This window comes from Lissotriton vulgaris, chromosome 4_1 (assembly GCF_964263255.1).
Source record: "Lissotriton vulgaris chromosome 4_1, aLisVul1.2, whole genome shotgun sequence".
Lineage (NCBI taxonomy): Eukaryota > Metazoa > Chordata > Amphibia > Caudata > Salamandridae > Lissotriton > Lissotriton vulgaris.
Window position 1 is genome coordinate 1,760,028,720 of NC_141691.1, and position 17,660 is coordinate 1,760,046,379.

Consider the following 17,660-nt stretch of genomic DNA (forward strand, 5'->3'; position numbering starts at 1 on the left):
GGCAGCACCAAGCATGAGGCAAAAAAACGGGTGCTTGAACATTTACGTGCCTTAAGAAGTAACAACAAACAGTATCCCATTGCACGTCATTTTCGAGAGATGCACATGCAAAATGAAAATCTGGTGCAGATGGTTGTAATTGACTGTGTCAATCTGGGCGTGCGGGGGGGGGGTAACAGGGAATTATCACTTCGCAAATTGGAATCACGCTATATAATTGACTTTGACTGTTTAACACCTAAAGGCCTCAATGTAAGCGAGGAGCTATCAATTCATCTGTATGAGTAACTGCAATTGATGATTATTTGAATTTTCATTATTACTGTATTAGTGTGCTTGTTTTTAATATACATGTTTTTAACATACATGTTTTTAATTATTTTCAGAATGTGGTCACTTTCTTTTGTTGACGGACATATTAGTATGATGCCGGAAATTTACTCAGTTGCCAACTGGAACGTGGACTTAAGATAATTTTATCTACAGATAACAACTAGGATCAAACCGTTGGGATTTGTACAAGGACTGATATCTTGCTGAAATAGCCCACATGGGCATGGACTAGAATTAGAATTGAGATCATATCTGGGATCAATGCCCACTTGGGCTTAGAAGTACTATAGATATGCATTTACCATCTGGCGCCATGGTTATGGATAACGGGTCATCTACAAATAAGTATTTGCATAATGTCTGACCTCTTGTTTATTAGCCCACATGGGCATGGACTAAGATTATATGAATTTATTTGTGTTTATAGCCCACTGGGGCTTAGAGGCAATGTGTATATAGGTGTACACATATTTTCTGTAGCCATGGGAACAGATAGCATGGTATCAACCAATGAAATACCTTGATACAAAATGATCGCGCTTACAACCAATGAGATCTTGGCTTATATATTGTTTGCGATCATGTGACACTCAATGTTATGCAAAATGACGGTTTTGGATTTTAATATTAATAATTGAATTTCCATGCCCATAAACTTCACCCGGCTGTTTGGTACGACATTGCTGCCATTATGTCGCATTTATTACGAATTGGAAACATTTTCGTTTGGAATGATTATGTTGAATGCACATTGTATTATCTTACATTGCATACTAATATGAATTACGATCTAATGCAACAATGTAGTAGTGCGAACATAATCCATTCTGTGGCATATATAACAACTGTTTGTACTTCATTCAAATATGTCCGCCAGTATTTTCACTACACACATTGGTGTTTTGTATTTTCACGTATTTAAGATGGCGTCTAAAGTAACTCGGCGAGTGTGAACAAGCCGTAATGGCGAAACGCGTCGTTTTTCTACCTGCCGAATAAAATTTTTACTTGCAAGGCAATCCGGGTGTCCGAGTACTATCCTTACAGGGAAGTGTTGTGGAAAGAATTTGCTGGGGTACCGGCTACCCAACTCGGACCGCCCTGTGACAGCGATCGATCTTTATGCCGGTAATGGTGGAGGAATATAGTCGTTGGCCCAATGGGCTCAACAATATTGAGGAAATGCACCATTTTTTGTAATCTCTCTTGGAGTAGCTTGTTGTCTGAATTTTCTCTCTCTTTTTTCTAGCCGATGGCAATAAACGCACTCCTAGTTAGGTTCCCTATTAGGAGAATTTTTTGCGTAAGAAATTTTCAATCCTATGATATTGCTTTTACAACTAGTGATGTTCTGATTGATATACACTTATGGTGACGTACATCTTGCACTTTATTAGGTCAAATTTCATATATGCATTTCTACTACATTCAAACAATAATATTCCAAGAATCAATGAATTAGTTTTTATTGTGATTATTTCTATGGTAATTTTGTATTGTACAGTAAATTAAATTTGAATGTAGAATTTGTAGATGTGTACATATATATTTTTGAATAGAACTTATGATGTGTATATATGGAGATGTACAGACTTATAAACGTGTATATAGGTGTATATATTTAGGATCTTTATGGTTAGTTTAAGGTTATAGTATGTTTAGTTTCAAACTTAGGTGTTTTGTTGTTATATTCAGTTAGAATTGTGGTGTGTGGGGGGTGTTTGTACTAATATGAAATATGGTACTATTTATACATATTTTTATTTTTAGCTTCTTGGAATACAACCTTTCTTTCTACCCGGAACTTTTTTTAGAGAACTCAAAATAGAAAAATATTGTTTGATGAATATTTCATACAATGTGAATGCATATTGAATTATTGTGTATCTCTGCTCTCACGGTAGTATGGTATGTTCCCGCGATTTTTGCACTTTAATATATCTTTTCTTTCACTTATGCACTTTTTTATACTATTAATGCACTTTAACTTTCGCTGCTATACAAAATAATTGCATGTTTGCACAGATTAAGACTATACATGTCAGTTGAAACTCAATTTGACAATATAGAAATGTGTTTAACGATATTAGATCAGAATGTTATCAAATTTGATTTAACTAATTTCTGGATTTAACCAGTAATCATATGTCATATTTTGTCAGCAAATGCAATAGGATACCAGCGATAGTATTTCTTCACTGTTTATTGTAAATCACGTGATTATGGTGGACACCACCAGGGGGCGGTGTCAATATCACTGCAAACATATATAAAAAAGCATAATCATTCCAAACTTGTTGTAGCGTGAACAAGGGCTTTTCGCTCGAAACGTGTCGCTGGTTCTGTTGAATAAAACAACATACTTGCTGACTTTGTTGGTCCGGTCCTCATTTTTGCTGGCGTGGAGGCGGTGTCTGCGAGCGCAGAGCGAGCTGAGGAGGAACTTTTTTCATATATGTATATATATATATATATATATATATATATATATATATATATATATATATATATATATATATATATATCACTCATGGCCGGGTGCTGTAGCAGCGGGTGATGGCACCACGCGGGTCACACTAAGACCAAAGCTCCGTTGCACAAAAAGTACATAGCACTCACGGGGACAAGTCCAATAAGTTTATTGAGCAAAACACTCTCTCAGACGCGTTTCGGCAACCGCCTTTCTCAATTAGAGGCCGGCTCCACCATCAGGCAGTGTTTAAATACATCTGATCAATAAAATAAAGAAAGGACATCATATATGCATTACAAACCACCATTACTATGTGGTGTAAGTCCAGTTGAAATCACTGTCATCCTTGCGCCCAGGATGGGCAAATACAATCAGTAATGCACAGAATTTATCATAATCAACAAAACAATTTAGCCCTGAATGGGCATTCACACAGAAATGTATAAGCGCATTGTTATATACACCTTACAGTATTAAGGAAAATAAGTTCAAAGGAAAATCATAAATGGACTGCTAGTTACTCCCCAGCATTAAGGCCACCTGGTTTTTTGGTTTGGTTCTCGATTATATGGCGAGATTCCAACCTTCGTAGCTGGAGCAACCTGTTCCCTCCCCTTATGTCTGCAGGCACCTGATCCATGCAGTAAAAGCTGAGGAGTTCTCTGTTGCTTTGGGGAAACACTCCAAAGTGTCTCGCCACTGGATACATTGGATCCTTGTTTTTTATAGCCCTCAGGTGTTCTAAGATCCTATTCTTGGTTGGGTGAGTTGTGCTCCCAATGTAGCGCAGGCCACACGGACATACAAGACAGTACACTGTGTGGCTTGTGTTACAATTCATTAAACTTGTGATATTTTTGGGCTCCTTCATCCCAGGTACTTGGTAACTGGTCACCTTTTTGATATTCTTGCAGGCTTTGCATTTGAGGCATGGGTAAAACCCTGCCAGTTTACCAAATGGCGAGGGTTTTTCCTCTTTTCTACAGTGGCTTTGCACAACACTAGAGCCTAATGACCTTGCTCTCCTGAAGGTTATTAATGGAGACTTAGGTAAATCCTTTCCGATAATCGGATCAGATTTAAGTATGTGCCAGTTCTTCACGCACTTCTTTCTAATTTCATGGGCATCACTAGAATAGTTCATAATCAGTCTCATACTGTTCTTGTTGGCCTTTCGTTTTTTAGAAACCACTGTGCTGTTTTTGGAAATTAGTTCAGATCTCAACTTCTTATCAGCTTTCAACTTTGCCTCGTGTAGTGTCTCCTTGCTATATCCTCTCACTTGGAACCTCATTATACTATCCCTGGCCGCTATCTCATTGTCCTTCTGTCGTGTACAGTTCCTTTTTATTCTCAGTAATTCTCCATAGGGTATACTAGATATGGTTTTCCCTGAATGGCAACTACTCGCATAAAACACAGAGTTTCCCGCTGTCGGTTTCCTGTGTAATGCAGTACAGATATTCCCTTCAGCTATGAACACTTTAAGGTCCAGAAAGTTAACTGTCTCTGTGCTAATTTCACCAGTAAATCTGAGATTCGGGTTGTTCTTGTTTAGTCCCTCGACATATGCCTCAGCACACACTATTGTACCTCAATAGATGATAAACAGATCATCTATGTACCTGTTCCAGGATATCACACTCTCTATCCATACGGCATTCTCTGCCACCCAGGCCACCTGCTCCTCCCACCACCCGACAGAAAGATTTGCATAGCTGGGGGCGAAGCAGGTGCCCATCGCGGTGCCACACATCTGTTTGTAAAATTGATCCTGGAACAAAAATATATTGTTACTCAAGCAAAAAGTTATAAACTTCAGTAACATTTCGTTGTGTGCCGTAAGGTTCATGGGCCGTGCCTCCAAGTACCTTGCTTGTACCCCTTGGAGATGATCTAAACTTGTATAGAGGCTCGAAATGTCAAGTGTCATCATTATCAAATCATCAGTCCAGTTCAAATCATCAATTTTGAGGAGAAAGTCAGTTGTGTCCTTTATATATGATTTTAGCATTTTCACAAAATTGTAGAGAAAGTACTCCACAAACCTCGACATGTGCTCCGTCAGGCTTCCCACAGACGAAACAATCAGGCGTCCGAGTGGACACGTTGCGTGCTTGTGCAGCTTAGGCAAATGGTAAAACGTCGGTACCCTTGGTTGCATGCATTCCATGAAGGCAAATTCCTCCTTACTGAGCATCCCCTTGTGATACCATTTGTTGAGTAGGGGAACAATAAGCAAGGACACTCTCATCAAATGTCCTTCTAGTCACCTTTATGTAATTCTTTTGATCCTCCAATTGAGATAGGGCTTCCTTGACATAGAAATCCCTTGTCATCAAAACAACATTTCCGCCCTTATCGGACGGTTTGCATACGATTTTATCATCTTTTGTCAAATTCATTATTGCTTTTCTCTGCTGCTGTGTTAGGCAGCCATTGCCAGATTTCTTCTTCCTTGTTTCATTGCAGTGGCTCCAAAGGTCCTTGACCATCACATCCGTGAAAGTATCAATAGCATCATCAGCTGGCATCATAGGGCAGAACCATGATTTGGGCTTAAAAGAACTGTCCGGATTAGTTTGTGTCACACCCGCCCAATTCCTGCTTTGGACTATATATATATATATATATATATATATATATATATATATATATATATATATATATATATATATATATATATATATATATATATATATATATCACAAGAGACCTTCCCTAATTGAGAAAGAAAGCGGCACTTGGAGATGGAGGAAAATCAACTACTGTTTATATTACTAGGCCACTCTAGACAGGATGTATTTTTAACTGTTAAACTGCCTTTGTCACCTAATAAGCGCCATTTTGTTGGCAACTTATATAATCCCCTTTAGCACAGAGATAAAGGAAATACTATCAGGTTCTTATTAGCAACAAGTTTTAAACACATACCAATCCCCACCAGGGGAGGAATATATCATAAAATTAAGGGGAGGGGGTGCATGTGGCCCCCTCCCCAGACCAATTATGACCCCAGGCTCTGCCACTCCCGGTTCTCAACAATGAACAAGAAGGGAGGCACATGGCCCCCTTCACAGGCTGATCTCGGCCCCTGGGTCTGCCACCCCCAGGGGCCCAGCTGTGAACGATGAATGTGAGGGGGCATGCAGTGCCCTCTGTTTTCGGCTGCAGGGACCCCAACCCCCAGGGCCTGGCCATGTAAAAAAAGGGGGAGAAAGTCATGGGGCCTTCCCCCCTGACCCTAATCCCTAGGACTGAGCTGTGCATACAAAAAGGAGGGAGCTGCATGACCCAACCTCCCAGAGTCATTAATGACAACCAAGTACCCTATCCACCAGGGCTGGCTCCAGCTACGTCCTGAGGTGCCCATTCACGAGACATAGCGGTTTTCCTGCCCACACTGGTGCGGGCAGGGAAACCTGTGTTTGCTCTCATTTGACGGGTGCAATTTTAAAGCTCCCGCCAAGTGAGAAAAAACACTAAGTCTGCTTCCGGTGGGTGGTAACAGGAAAAATGCGACATTCTGAGTTCAAAGCCTACTACCAAAGCTTGACTGCTAGCCTAAGACTTGATTGCTAGCCTAAGCTACTGCAGAAGAGATGGGTGAATTTATGCTGCTAGCTTTTTTAGCCAGTGTGCCTGCTAGCTTTTGTAGTCAGTGTGCCAATGGCTTTCTAGCTTGTTCTCAATTTTATCATCACAAAACATTTGTGCCAGCTAAGCAGTGTGGTGGCTCAAGGGTACCAACCACTAGTAAGGATGAGGAGTGCAGGATGGAGTATGAATGAACCACAAACATACAAGAAGGGAAATATGCAGTCAGATAACCACCAATGGTGTCGTAGAGCTGTTCATGACACTGTACTGTTGTTGTAGCCTGCCTTCTTTTCATCCCTATATTAGAGACAAAGGACACTAGAAGGATGTATTCTCCAAGCTTGTATCGAGAAGTCCAGTCTCCCATGATCTTAGAGGATCAGCAATTACTAAAGGCAGTGAGGAGAATCCTATCCCATCAAAAAAGAAATTAATTACAGAAAACGATAAAGAAAACGAATTTTAGCAATTAATCTTGAATAAACCGTACCTGGCTTCTGTGCATCCTTTTTTTTTTACCATGGTTGAGTTCAGAGTTCAGAACTCACCAGTTGAGTGATGTCAATTCATAGTCCTCTATAATGTTTTTTTTTTTTTTTAAATGTCCATACATCAGATTCACTCAACGGAAAAAAGCTACACACAATGGGCCAGAACTTCCGTCCAAATACTGGCCCCCAAACAAAAGGATATTCTGTCAAGGAGACACTGAGTCAAATGCTAGGACGGCCATGTCCCTACTACCAAGCCTCTAGAGAAGGGGGTCTCTCGAGTAGGAAACAGAGAGATATGGCCAGTTGCTCAGGAAGAACATACAAACTAGAAGCGTCCTGAGCTAGGCAGGATTGACTAATACAGTGATGAATTGATGATGGTCTGTTGCTTGTTACACTTCCAGAGTCTGCGAGGAAACCGGGGTTCCCATCCATCTACCCCAAGGGAAAGTTATGGAAACTGCTGAGCACTACTGCACTGTGAGATCTCATGCAAATGGGCTTCTAGTAATGGGGCAAATCAGATATTTCCATTTCAGGTTGAAATAGTGGTTCATTTTAAACCTTGTCTTTGTAAAAGTAAACAGGGAATTGCTTGTTTGTTTGATACTTGGACAAACCTTAACTCAAGTTATTTCTTAAGTTGTGTCTTCTTCCCGCCCCCATAAAACTATTTTACTTTTGTAAACAAAATCATTTAACTCCTAACATATAGTCACAAGGCGAGAAAGATAAGATTAATGCCATTTACTACTAAGAAATGTAATTCCAGAAACGGTGTCACTCCTTTTTAGGTCGAGCCTTGCGGCAGCGCGCATACACTGCGAGGCATGCTGTAGTAGAGTATGCTGTGCAAGCCTCGCCTACTCTCCTCCCATATTTGCAATTGGCTTCTGTCATTGTCCTTGGTAAACGCTGGCTTCTGATTCATTATGAGGCTTGTTAGTCCCGCCTTAGTACCGCCCTTTCTCCATTTGTTACCGCCCATAAGGACTGAACCTTTTACTTCGCTCCTTACATGGCATTCTTTATCTAGTGGGTGAGCACTATTTACTTTATTGACAATGGCAGCTGCTTTTTTTTTGTTTTTGTTGTATGTGCATGCTGAGCGCAGCGCCCACTTTAGGGGCAACGTGCTCGGTTTACATTTTATTTTTAAAAGTTTGAAGTTGAGCGTGGCACCCGCTTCAGGGACACCGCGCTCTGTGGTGGTTTTTTTAAACTTTAATTAGGAGGGTGGCGCCCGCTTCAGGGACACCGCTCTTTCTTTTTTTAATGTCTTTAATGCGGTAAGGTAAAGTGCACTTCAACTGGGCGTTTATTACTACGGTTGAGGAGTTCCATCCCTTTAATGTTTTTGTTGTTTAGTAGTGTCTGTTAACTGCTAGGAGATCTGCGAAACGTGCACCACACAAACAGGTACCACAGGGCGCAGTCTGTTTCCTTGGTCACTGAGCAGGCAAAAACGTTTTCAGCAGAACTCTCTTTAATTCCTCTGCTGCAAGGCAAATTGGTTATCCTGCCCGGAATACAGCACTGTGACTAGCACAAAAGCAACCCAGGTAAAAATGCTCAAACCAGCCCCTCTCCTTTTGTCTTGCCGTTCTCTCATTCTCTCTCTCTCTCTCTCTCTCTTTCCATCCGTTTGTTCATTCATTCATTCATTCATTCTCTCTCCTCTCTAATCTACTCCTCTCTACCCCCCAACTCTTTCTTACTTACTTTAAACCTCCCTGTGCCTTATCTAATTAACTTTGGGGGCAGGTGGAACGTGACGGAAGCATTAGGAGTGGCCCTTCCCAAGGTCTCAAGCCCGAAATGTTCTGTGCATTAAAAGGCCTGTCCAGCCCTGGTAGTGTCTGAAACACACACATCAGCTCTCCTGAAAGGAGAAATAGGATCAGTAGTATACGGGAGGCCCCAAGAAACACCAACAGGATCAGCAGGTGTGGAAGGAGACCTCCAGAAAGCAAAATAGCACGCTCAATAGATGGTTGACAGCAAATCCAAACCAAAAGTATAACAAGCATTTGCAATGCAATAGGTCTCGCATTTGTGCGAGTTTGAGCTATTGGCATTGTAAATGACAATGCCTTTTATTTATGTTTTGTTTTTTAAAACATAAATGAAAGGCATTGTCATTTACAATGCCAATAGCTTAAACCTGCATAAAAGAAAGACCTATTGCATTGCAAATGCTTGTTAAAGTTGTGCGTTGAAGAATTGCCCATTAAATATGGAACCATTACGCACAGTATTTCGTGTTCAACTAAAATTGCAAAACCCCAATGAATCAACATACAAAATGTAGTTACTAAGACAGTGTTGTTTTAACAAATCAATATAAGTATGAACAGGTAACATTTATGTATATGGTATAACATTTAGTTATTGATGTTTCTCAGACTTGCAGTCCTCCCTACGTGATGCTCTAAGGGATAAAAAGCTGTAGTTCTGAGCAAAGGAAACAAACACATTTTCGCAATTATCGTAAAGAGCTACTTAGTTATAATTACCTTTCAGTGTGAAAATTGTAAATTACAGAACAGTGAACTTTGTATGTCTTTTATCCCTTTCATACCAAACATGGCCGCGCCCTTGTCATTCACGTGCCAAAGAATGCATTCTTGATGCCACTTCAGCTGTGACTAACTCACCGTGCCCTACTGGAGCTCTTACATTAGAAAAGAAAACAAATGTGCCCCTACGTGAATGTCATTAGCTACGGCCAGGGCTGCCTCGGCGAGAGTGAGGGCGCCGGGGGGTTTAGATGTGGAAGATACCACAGCTGTCTCCCACGATGGAAAGTTTCCAGTTCAGGCAGAGAATAAGAGTTCTTGAGCCCTACTGTATTGTGGGGTGCTGGTTTGGTTTTCCCAAAATCTCTCTCTACTGCTTTTCTTTTATTCAGACGATTCAAATCCTCAAAAACACCAGAGTCGAGCTTTCTCTGCCCACTAGTCGTTCTTCCAGATGTCTGTCCCCGCTGACGTGTATCCATTCACTGCAGCCAGACACTCACGCAGAACAGGAGAGGAGGGCATAGAAACAAAGGACTGATGCGCGCGCTCTCCTTACGCTACCGTCAAGGCCGCAGACGCACTGTAGCTCGGTTGGCAAGGCAACGCGTTGTTTCGACTCTCTGAGATTCATGCAATACGCTCCAATTATAACTAGCAAATAAGAAAATGTCCGCCGCTCGCCTGCGAGCGCTGGAGGTTCGTGATCACTAGGAGTGCTTAATGCTGATTGCTGCTGTAATTAGGCGCATATTGAGGCTGCAAACATGTTTTTAATGATCTCTGGTTTAGGTTCGGAAGAGCGTCCAATTCTCCAGTGTGTGACTGTGTACCCGGGCTAACATGCGGTAGTTTATAATGTGTTACAGCAGCATAGCTAAATACATTTTTAGCATGTGCAGCTCATTACACAGTGTTTCACCTTATTATTTACTGTGAAATTCGTCCATATGATGTGATCTCGTGGATACATGTATGATCTTATAACTTGGGGACGTTTGTTCTAATCATTGCTTTTGCACTTGATAAAACTACCATGTAAATACGGTTGAATCACTTCATGCTTCTTGGATTGTCATTTGACATATGTGAAAAGGAATTGCACAGTACGTTTTTTCGTTCTCAATTGCATGTCCACCACATCCAGTGGTGCTGCAGCTGTTTAAGAGCGCGTTGCAGGAGAGTTACTGGACAATGGTGCCAGCTAAATAAAATCGCAGGGGTTTTGCAAAATTCTGGCGCCTCTGAAAAAACGAGTACAGCAAATGAGCAAAGAATCTTAAATGACAGAGGGGCATATGTACAAGGACTTAACGCCACCGTGGTTCACATTTTTGACATTAAGGCAGCTTTTTTAATTGCCGAATTTACAAAGTTGCAGCACTTTTCCGGCGTAAACGTGAATTTTTAGGATCGCCACTTCTGTTAGTGGGACTTAACAAAAATGAGATGCAAAATAGGTGTAACCGGGCAAAAACTACTGCTAACCCCACTTCGCAATATTTACAAGGATGGTGCAAAACCCAAAAAACTGCCTCTAAGTTTAGTTAGAGGCAGCTTTTTAAGAACAGAAAATAGCTTGTCTTAAAAATGGTGCAAACACTTGGGGCCTCATTTCAGAACGTTTTGGTGCTGGACAGCGCTGCAAGGAATGTTGCTGCTCTGCCCTGCGACAAAACTACAGGGAGGAATGTGCACCATCAATAAGAAAGGGCGCATTCCTGGCCTCATTCATAAAAAATGTTGCATCGGTGCGACAATACAGCATTGCAACACTTTTCACTACGCCCTTCCTACGACACCATGGATGCGCTGTATTCACTGCATGGTGCTTCATGTCGCAATTAATGACATACGTCTAGAATCCTGACCTATCTGTCAGCGCTAAAGTCATGCATTGCAGCAGTCGTGTCACAAGCATGACGCAACTCCAGCAATGCATGGGGCCAGCCTATCCCTGTGGCACTGCGTCACCCTTACGCCTGCCCTAATGCATGCGTAAGGTACTGACGCAGTGGCGTCCTACAATTGTTGCAGTCACCACTGCTCTGAGGCTTTGTTGCGTGGGAACACCCACCCTGCAGCTGCAGACATCATACCTGATGCAGGTATAATGTGGCACAGGGTTTCACAAGTTCACGCTTATGGCTAGATGTGTCACCTTGCAAATACGGCACACCATGGTGCAAGAATCACGCTGCAAGTACATCAAGAAAATGACGCACCTGCGGGGTGAAACTGTCAGAAGGGTCTCATGATTAAGCCCCGTGTCTTTTTCCCCTACGTTGGTGCACAATCGCTGCCATGCACCAACGCAGTTACCCTTGTGCCATGATGCAAGGGTGACTGTGTTGCAGAGTTGATTTATGTTGTGGCTCCATCTCTTCTTGAGATGTCCGTAGGTGGGGGTGGACTAGTGGAGGGCTGGAGTGAATCAGTAGGCTTTCTTGGAGTGTTGTTTGCCAGGTCATTTCTTGGGGATGCCAGGGTATCGGCACAGTTGGAGATCCATCGGTGGAGATTGTGCGCTGCAGTGTTGGCATCTGTAAGCGTTGGCGGAGTGGTGGTGCTGAGAGAGTTGACGGGAAGTTCTTCGGTGGCCTTGATCCAGATGCAACAGGGGGCAATGATTTTGATGGTGTACGGTGGGCGTGGTGAAGGCGTGATGTAAACAATGATGGTCGGTACAGGAGAGTCCTGTGGTGTGGCTACAGTTGAAATTCCCGCTGGTGGAGAAGACGGGCTTGAGCATGTGTCAGGCAATGTGGGTTGTGCGGAGACTAGCTGCTTGAGTCTTATTTAGGCGAGGTTCTCCAGGAGGGGGGTGGTGTTCTGGTCACTGGGGTTGTCCAGGTGGAACTTGAGGTCCCCGGGTAGGATGTAGTCGGTGGATGGGAGAGCCTTGGGTGCAATAAGGTCTACAATGGCATCAGTGAATGGGTGTTCATGCCCCAGAGGGCCTGTAGATGAGGGTGCTGCGGAGGATGGTGTTGGGGTTGGTTCAGATCTAGAAATGTGGTGTTCCATGGTCACCGTTGGGTCATTAGAGTACGTGGTCAGTCAGAGTGTGCTTTTTTAGACAATGGCAATGACTCCTCCTAGGCACTCGGGGTGGTCCATGCGGGTGAATTTGCAGCCGTCGTGGATGGCGATGGCGATGGCAATGTCTGGTCTGGAGTAGAGGTTTGTCCAGGTTTCCATGAAGAAGGCGATGTCTGAAGAGGTGGCGTCGAGGAGATCTCAGATTTCTGTTACATGTTTGTGGAGGATGCGCTGTTAGTCGGCTAGGCGGCAAGAGGCGCTGGTGTGATGATGTGGCAGAAGGTGCATTTGCAGTTTCAGCAGGCGCAGGGTGCAAGAGAGTTCTACAGTGTTGCTAGATGGCAGGCAGTGTGGCGTCTAGGGTTGATGGCGAGGAGGGTGCTGGCGTCATAGTGGTCGAGTGTTCGAGAGGAAAGGTCCTTTATGCTAGGCACGGTCCAGGGGATGACGGACATAGACAACTTTGCCTTTGGCGCACCAGTGGTACGTATGACCACACAGCAGCCACCATTATGTAGTGCTGCGGGGGGGGCTGGAGAGAGAGTGGGGAGAGCGGGAGAGTGGGTCTTGTAAATATATTTAAAAAAAATTCTTACCTCGAGTCCTGGTCCCGTATCTTCTGTGCTCCTGCTCTCCTGATTCTGCTTCCAGGAACAGGAAGCTGGCAGGCTGACTCCCCTAATGACAATCCTGTAATGTGGTGTTGTTATTGTTCTTGAGCACCGTGACAAGGCGTTCAGCCAGGGGCTGGAGGGGTGGGCATGTTCTCCATGCAGGCTGTAATGCAGCCTGCACTGCAAACAGGGATGTGCGCATGACTGCTTTTATGGCCTGAGAGAACTGACCAAACATTTATTGCACACTTGAGTGGGCATACCCTTCCGCCCCAGCTCTGCTCTGTGAGTAGAGCAGCCCCACCCAAACTCCTGCCCACAAAGCAAACATAGCATGAGTACATCAGAAACGTATCATCATGTTATGTTTCCTCTTCATTCACTGCTTGAAAGCAGTAGGGCGACGCTCTTCCTCCATAGCAGATGAGCCGCCACTGGGGGTGTATCACCCACAGGTCCTAGGCCTGTGCCCCACTCAACCCCCGGGCCTCCTCCGCTAGGCATCCCACCTTCTACTCATCTGGACATTGACACCGTGGCGCAATCTGCTGAAATCTCTCCAAATCTGTGACTCAGCCAGCTGGAGCCCTAGCCAGGCGGGATTTCACAAGCCTGGGTACAGCAGTCGACGCCAAGTCAGCTGGAGAACCTCCTGATGCAGGTAATGCAACAGGGCCCCCTTAGGTGTGAAGGTGCAGTGCTCCCACCACACAAGTTTGATGCAGCTCAGTGGCCTCACCCTCCACAGAGTCCGGCCAATGCAACATCCACTGGTCTGTGATGTAGAGAGGCACGGCCACCATTGGTAATCCCCTCCGCGCACCCCGGTGTAGTGGTGGTGCATGGTATGCGATGCAGCCCCCCCCCTATGTTGGTACGCAGGAGCCCCTCTACCGTTCACAGCTCCAAGGAGCACCAGGCGGTCTTCTCACACAGGTGAGCAACATGTCTCCATGCGTCCATGACATACTTCATCACCAGGTAAGGGCGATCGCCAGTGCCTCAATGTCGACCCCCATGGCCCAACAACACCACAGCGCCTCCACATCCCACTCCAGGCCCCAGATGCAGGCCCAGCAAGGCCTTTGGGCCCCGGGGACTATCTACGCTTTCCAGGTTTTGAATTCCATGGTGTTGCATGGAGAGCACAATAATAAGTGAGGCATCTCTGGTTTTGCCCAGCGATGCTCCTCTTTTCATGATTGTAGCCCTGAATTTCCTCTTCCCTGGACTCTGGCTGGTCATCCTGAGGGCTGGGGGGCTTGGGAGGGGTTGTTGATCAGTGTTGCACTTGGCCCTGGCTGCTCCATTCTGCATTCCATTGGTTTTGTTTCCTATTTTTCATTGGAGGTGGACTTATAGGTTATTTTTGGTATACAGACATAATATCGAGTACAAAAATATCGAGGTAGTGAAATATCGAGTTACAACTATCGAGTAGACAGAATATCGACAAGACAAAATATAGACTACAAAAATATTGAATGGAAGGACAATAATATTGAACCAAAAATATGGAATGGACAGAATATCGAATGGACAGAATATAGACAACAGAAATATCGAGGGACAGAATATAGACAGCAAAAATATCGAGTGACAGAATATAGACAACAAAAATATTGAATTTTAGGTAAGTAACTAAGTCAATTTATGGTATTTAATTTTTGCGTAATATAATTCTGGAACGGGTGGTGGGTTTAATTGGTAATTATTTAGTATTAATTGATTAATTGATAATTATGTGAATTTTATTTATTTATTTTCTGGAGCGGGTTGTGGGTTTATAGGGGAATAGGGTGGGAAGTAATTTAATTATAATTAATTAATTATTGTAATTTATTGGTATTTATGTACAATTAATTGTTAATTAATTATTAATTGGCAATTAATTAAAATATAATTCGTAATTAAATTTTATTAATTGATTAATTGATAATTATGTGAATTTTATTTATTTATTTTCAGGAGCGGGTTGTGGGTTTATAGGGGAATAGGGTGGGAAGTAATTTAATTATAATTAATTAAATATTTTAATTTATTGGTATTAATGCACAATTAATTGGTAATTAATTATTAATTGGCAATATATTAAAATATAATTGGTAATTAATTTTTCTTAATTGATTATTTGATAATTATGTGAATATTATTTATTTATTTTCTAGAGCGGGTTGTAGGTTTATTGGGGAATAGGGTGGGAAGTAATTTAATTCTAATATATTAATTTATTGGTATTTATGTTCAATTAATTGTTAATGAATTATTGATTGGAAATTAATTAAAATATAATTGGTAATTAATTATATTAATTGATAATTATGTTAATTTTATTCATTTATTTTCTGGAGTGGGTTGTGGGTTTATAGGGTAATAGTGTGGGAAGTAATTTAATTATAAATAATTTAATATATTTTTTTGTATTGGTATTTATTTAAATTTAATTCTAATTTAATTTGTAATTGGTAATTATTTAGTTTTAATTAGTAATGAATTTATATTAATTGATTAATTGATAATTATGTTAATTTTATGTATTTATTTTTTGTAGTGGATTGTGGGTTTATAGGGGAATTGGGTGGGAAGTCATTTAATTGTAATTCATTACACTTACTAATATATAAATTGGTTTTTAATTTGAATTAATTGTTAATTATTTTTAAATGTTTTAATAATGTATTGTTATTTGTAAATATTTTGTATTACTAGGTAATTATTTTTTAGTAATTAAATTAATTTTATTGTTTTAAATTGAATAATTATTATAATGTCTTAAATTGGGAATTAATTATATTTAATTTTTATTTGGTATTAATATTTAATTTATTTTCAAATATATATGAAGTATTTACTTTCCCTACTGTTGCACTCACTGGAGTGGGAATAGTAATTTTTTCCCCTACACTATCCAACGCTTTCCCTACTGTTGCACTCTCTGGAGTGGGAATAGCAATTTTTACCCTCCCACTATCCAACGATTTCCTTACTGTAGCACTCTCTGGAGTGTGAATAGTAATTTTTACCCTCCCACTATCCAACGCTTTCCCTACTGTTGCACTCTCTGGAGTTGGAATAGAAATTTTTACCCCTATGCTATCCAACGTTTTCCCTACTGTTGCACTCACTGGAGTGGGAATAGTAATTTTTACTTGTATGCTATCCAATTTTTTCCCTACTGTTGCACTCTCTGGAGTGGGAATAGTAATTTTTACCCCTACGCTATCCAACAATTTCCCTACTGTTGCACTCACTGGAGTGGGAATAGTAATTTTTACCCCTACGCTATCCAACACTTTCCCTACTGTTGCACTCACTGGAGTGGGAATAGAAATTTTTATCCCTACGATATCCAATGCTTTCCCTACTGTTGCACTCACTGGAGTGGGAATAGTAATTTTTACCCCTACGCTATCCAACGTTTTCCCTACTGTTGCACTCACTGGAGTGAGAATAGTAATTTTTACCTGTACGCTATCCAATGTTTTCCCTACTGTTGCACTCTCTGGAGTGGGAATAGTAATTTTTACCCCTACGCTATCCAACTTTTTCCCTACTGTTGCACTCACTGGAGTGGGAATAGTAATTTTTACTCCTACGCTATCAAATGCTTTCCCTACTGTTGCACTCACTGGAGTGGGAAAAGTAATTTTTTTTTTTTAAATTTTTGTAAACCTTTATTGTGCATAAAAATAGACAAATACGGGCCCACAACCGTCAGGCCGGCCGCGAAACTTATGAGCACAGAAGCAAACAATACTGACTTCCAGTGGCACCAGGATAGATAGCAACAATCAAGTAATAACCCTGTAAACGTTTACGTGCCACCAGGAAAACAGGAGCAGTGAAGGTTAATTTTAAAAGTTTTTAAACGTATAAAATATAAGCAGTGAAGAATAGAAATCAAGGAGTACTGAGTCCGTATCGTCACTTCACATCAGGAGCAGGCAACAGCATAGTATGATACCAATCGTGTAGGCTAGCATCTCTAGCAACATGGCGGATCAAGGCGAATCAGTAAGAACGTAAACTGGCAAGTACACGCCATGCACAGCTCCACCCACTCCCCACCACCCCTTGCCTCGGACCCAGGACAGAAATAGGAAGAGAAAGCGCAGAAAATAGAGAAAATAAGGCCCATAGAAATGAACTATATAAAATTAAACCCCCCCCCCCACCCTACATCAATGCGGAGGCTACGGCCTACCCCCCCCAGCAGTGTGCCTGTCGCCCACTAAAGAACCCGAAATATAGGAAAAGAAAAGGAGGAATAGAAAAAAGATTTCCCTAAAACTGGAGGAGGGCCAAACTTCTGAATCACCCGAACTCCCCGACCAAGAAATATTCTCCACTCTATCTACAACATTATAATCAGAGCGTCCATACATAAGGAAGGAGGGAGAGACATCAGTTATCACTGCAGCACGCGTCGGGGAAGCGTCCCATCTCGGGCCCCCACCCGTCCCTCAAGCACAGTTCACACGAAGAAGGTCATTCCTAACCCTGGCCAGATTTCAAACGTCCCCCCAGAAATGGCTCCGAAAAAGGCACCGCCCCAGATGGAACAAAGGGATAAGATGGCCGCCCT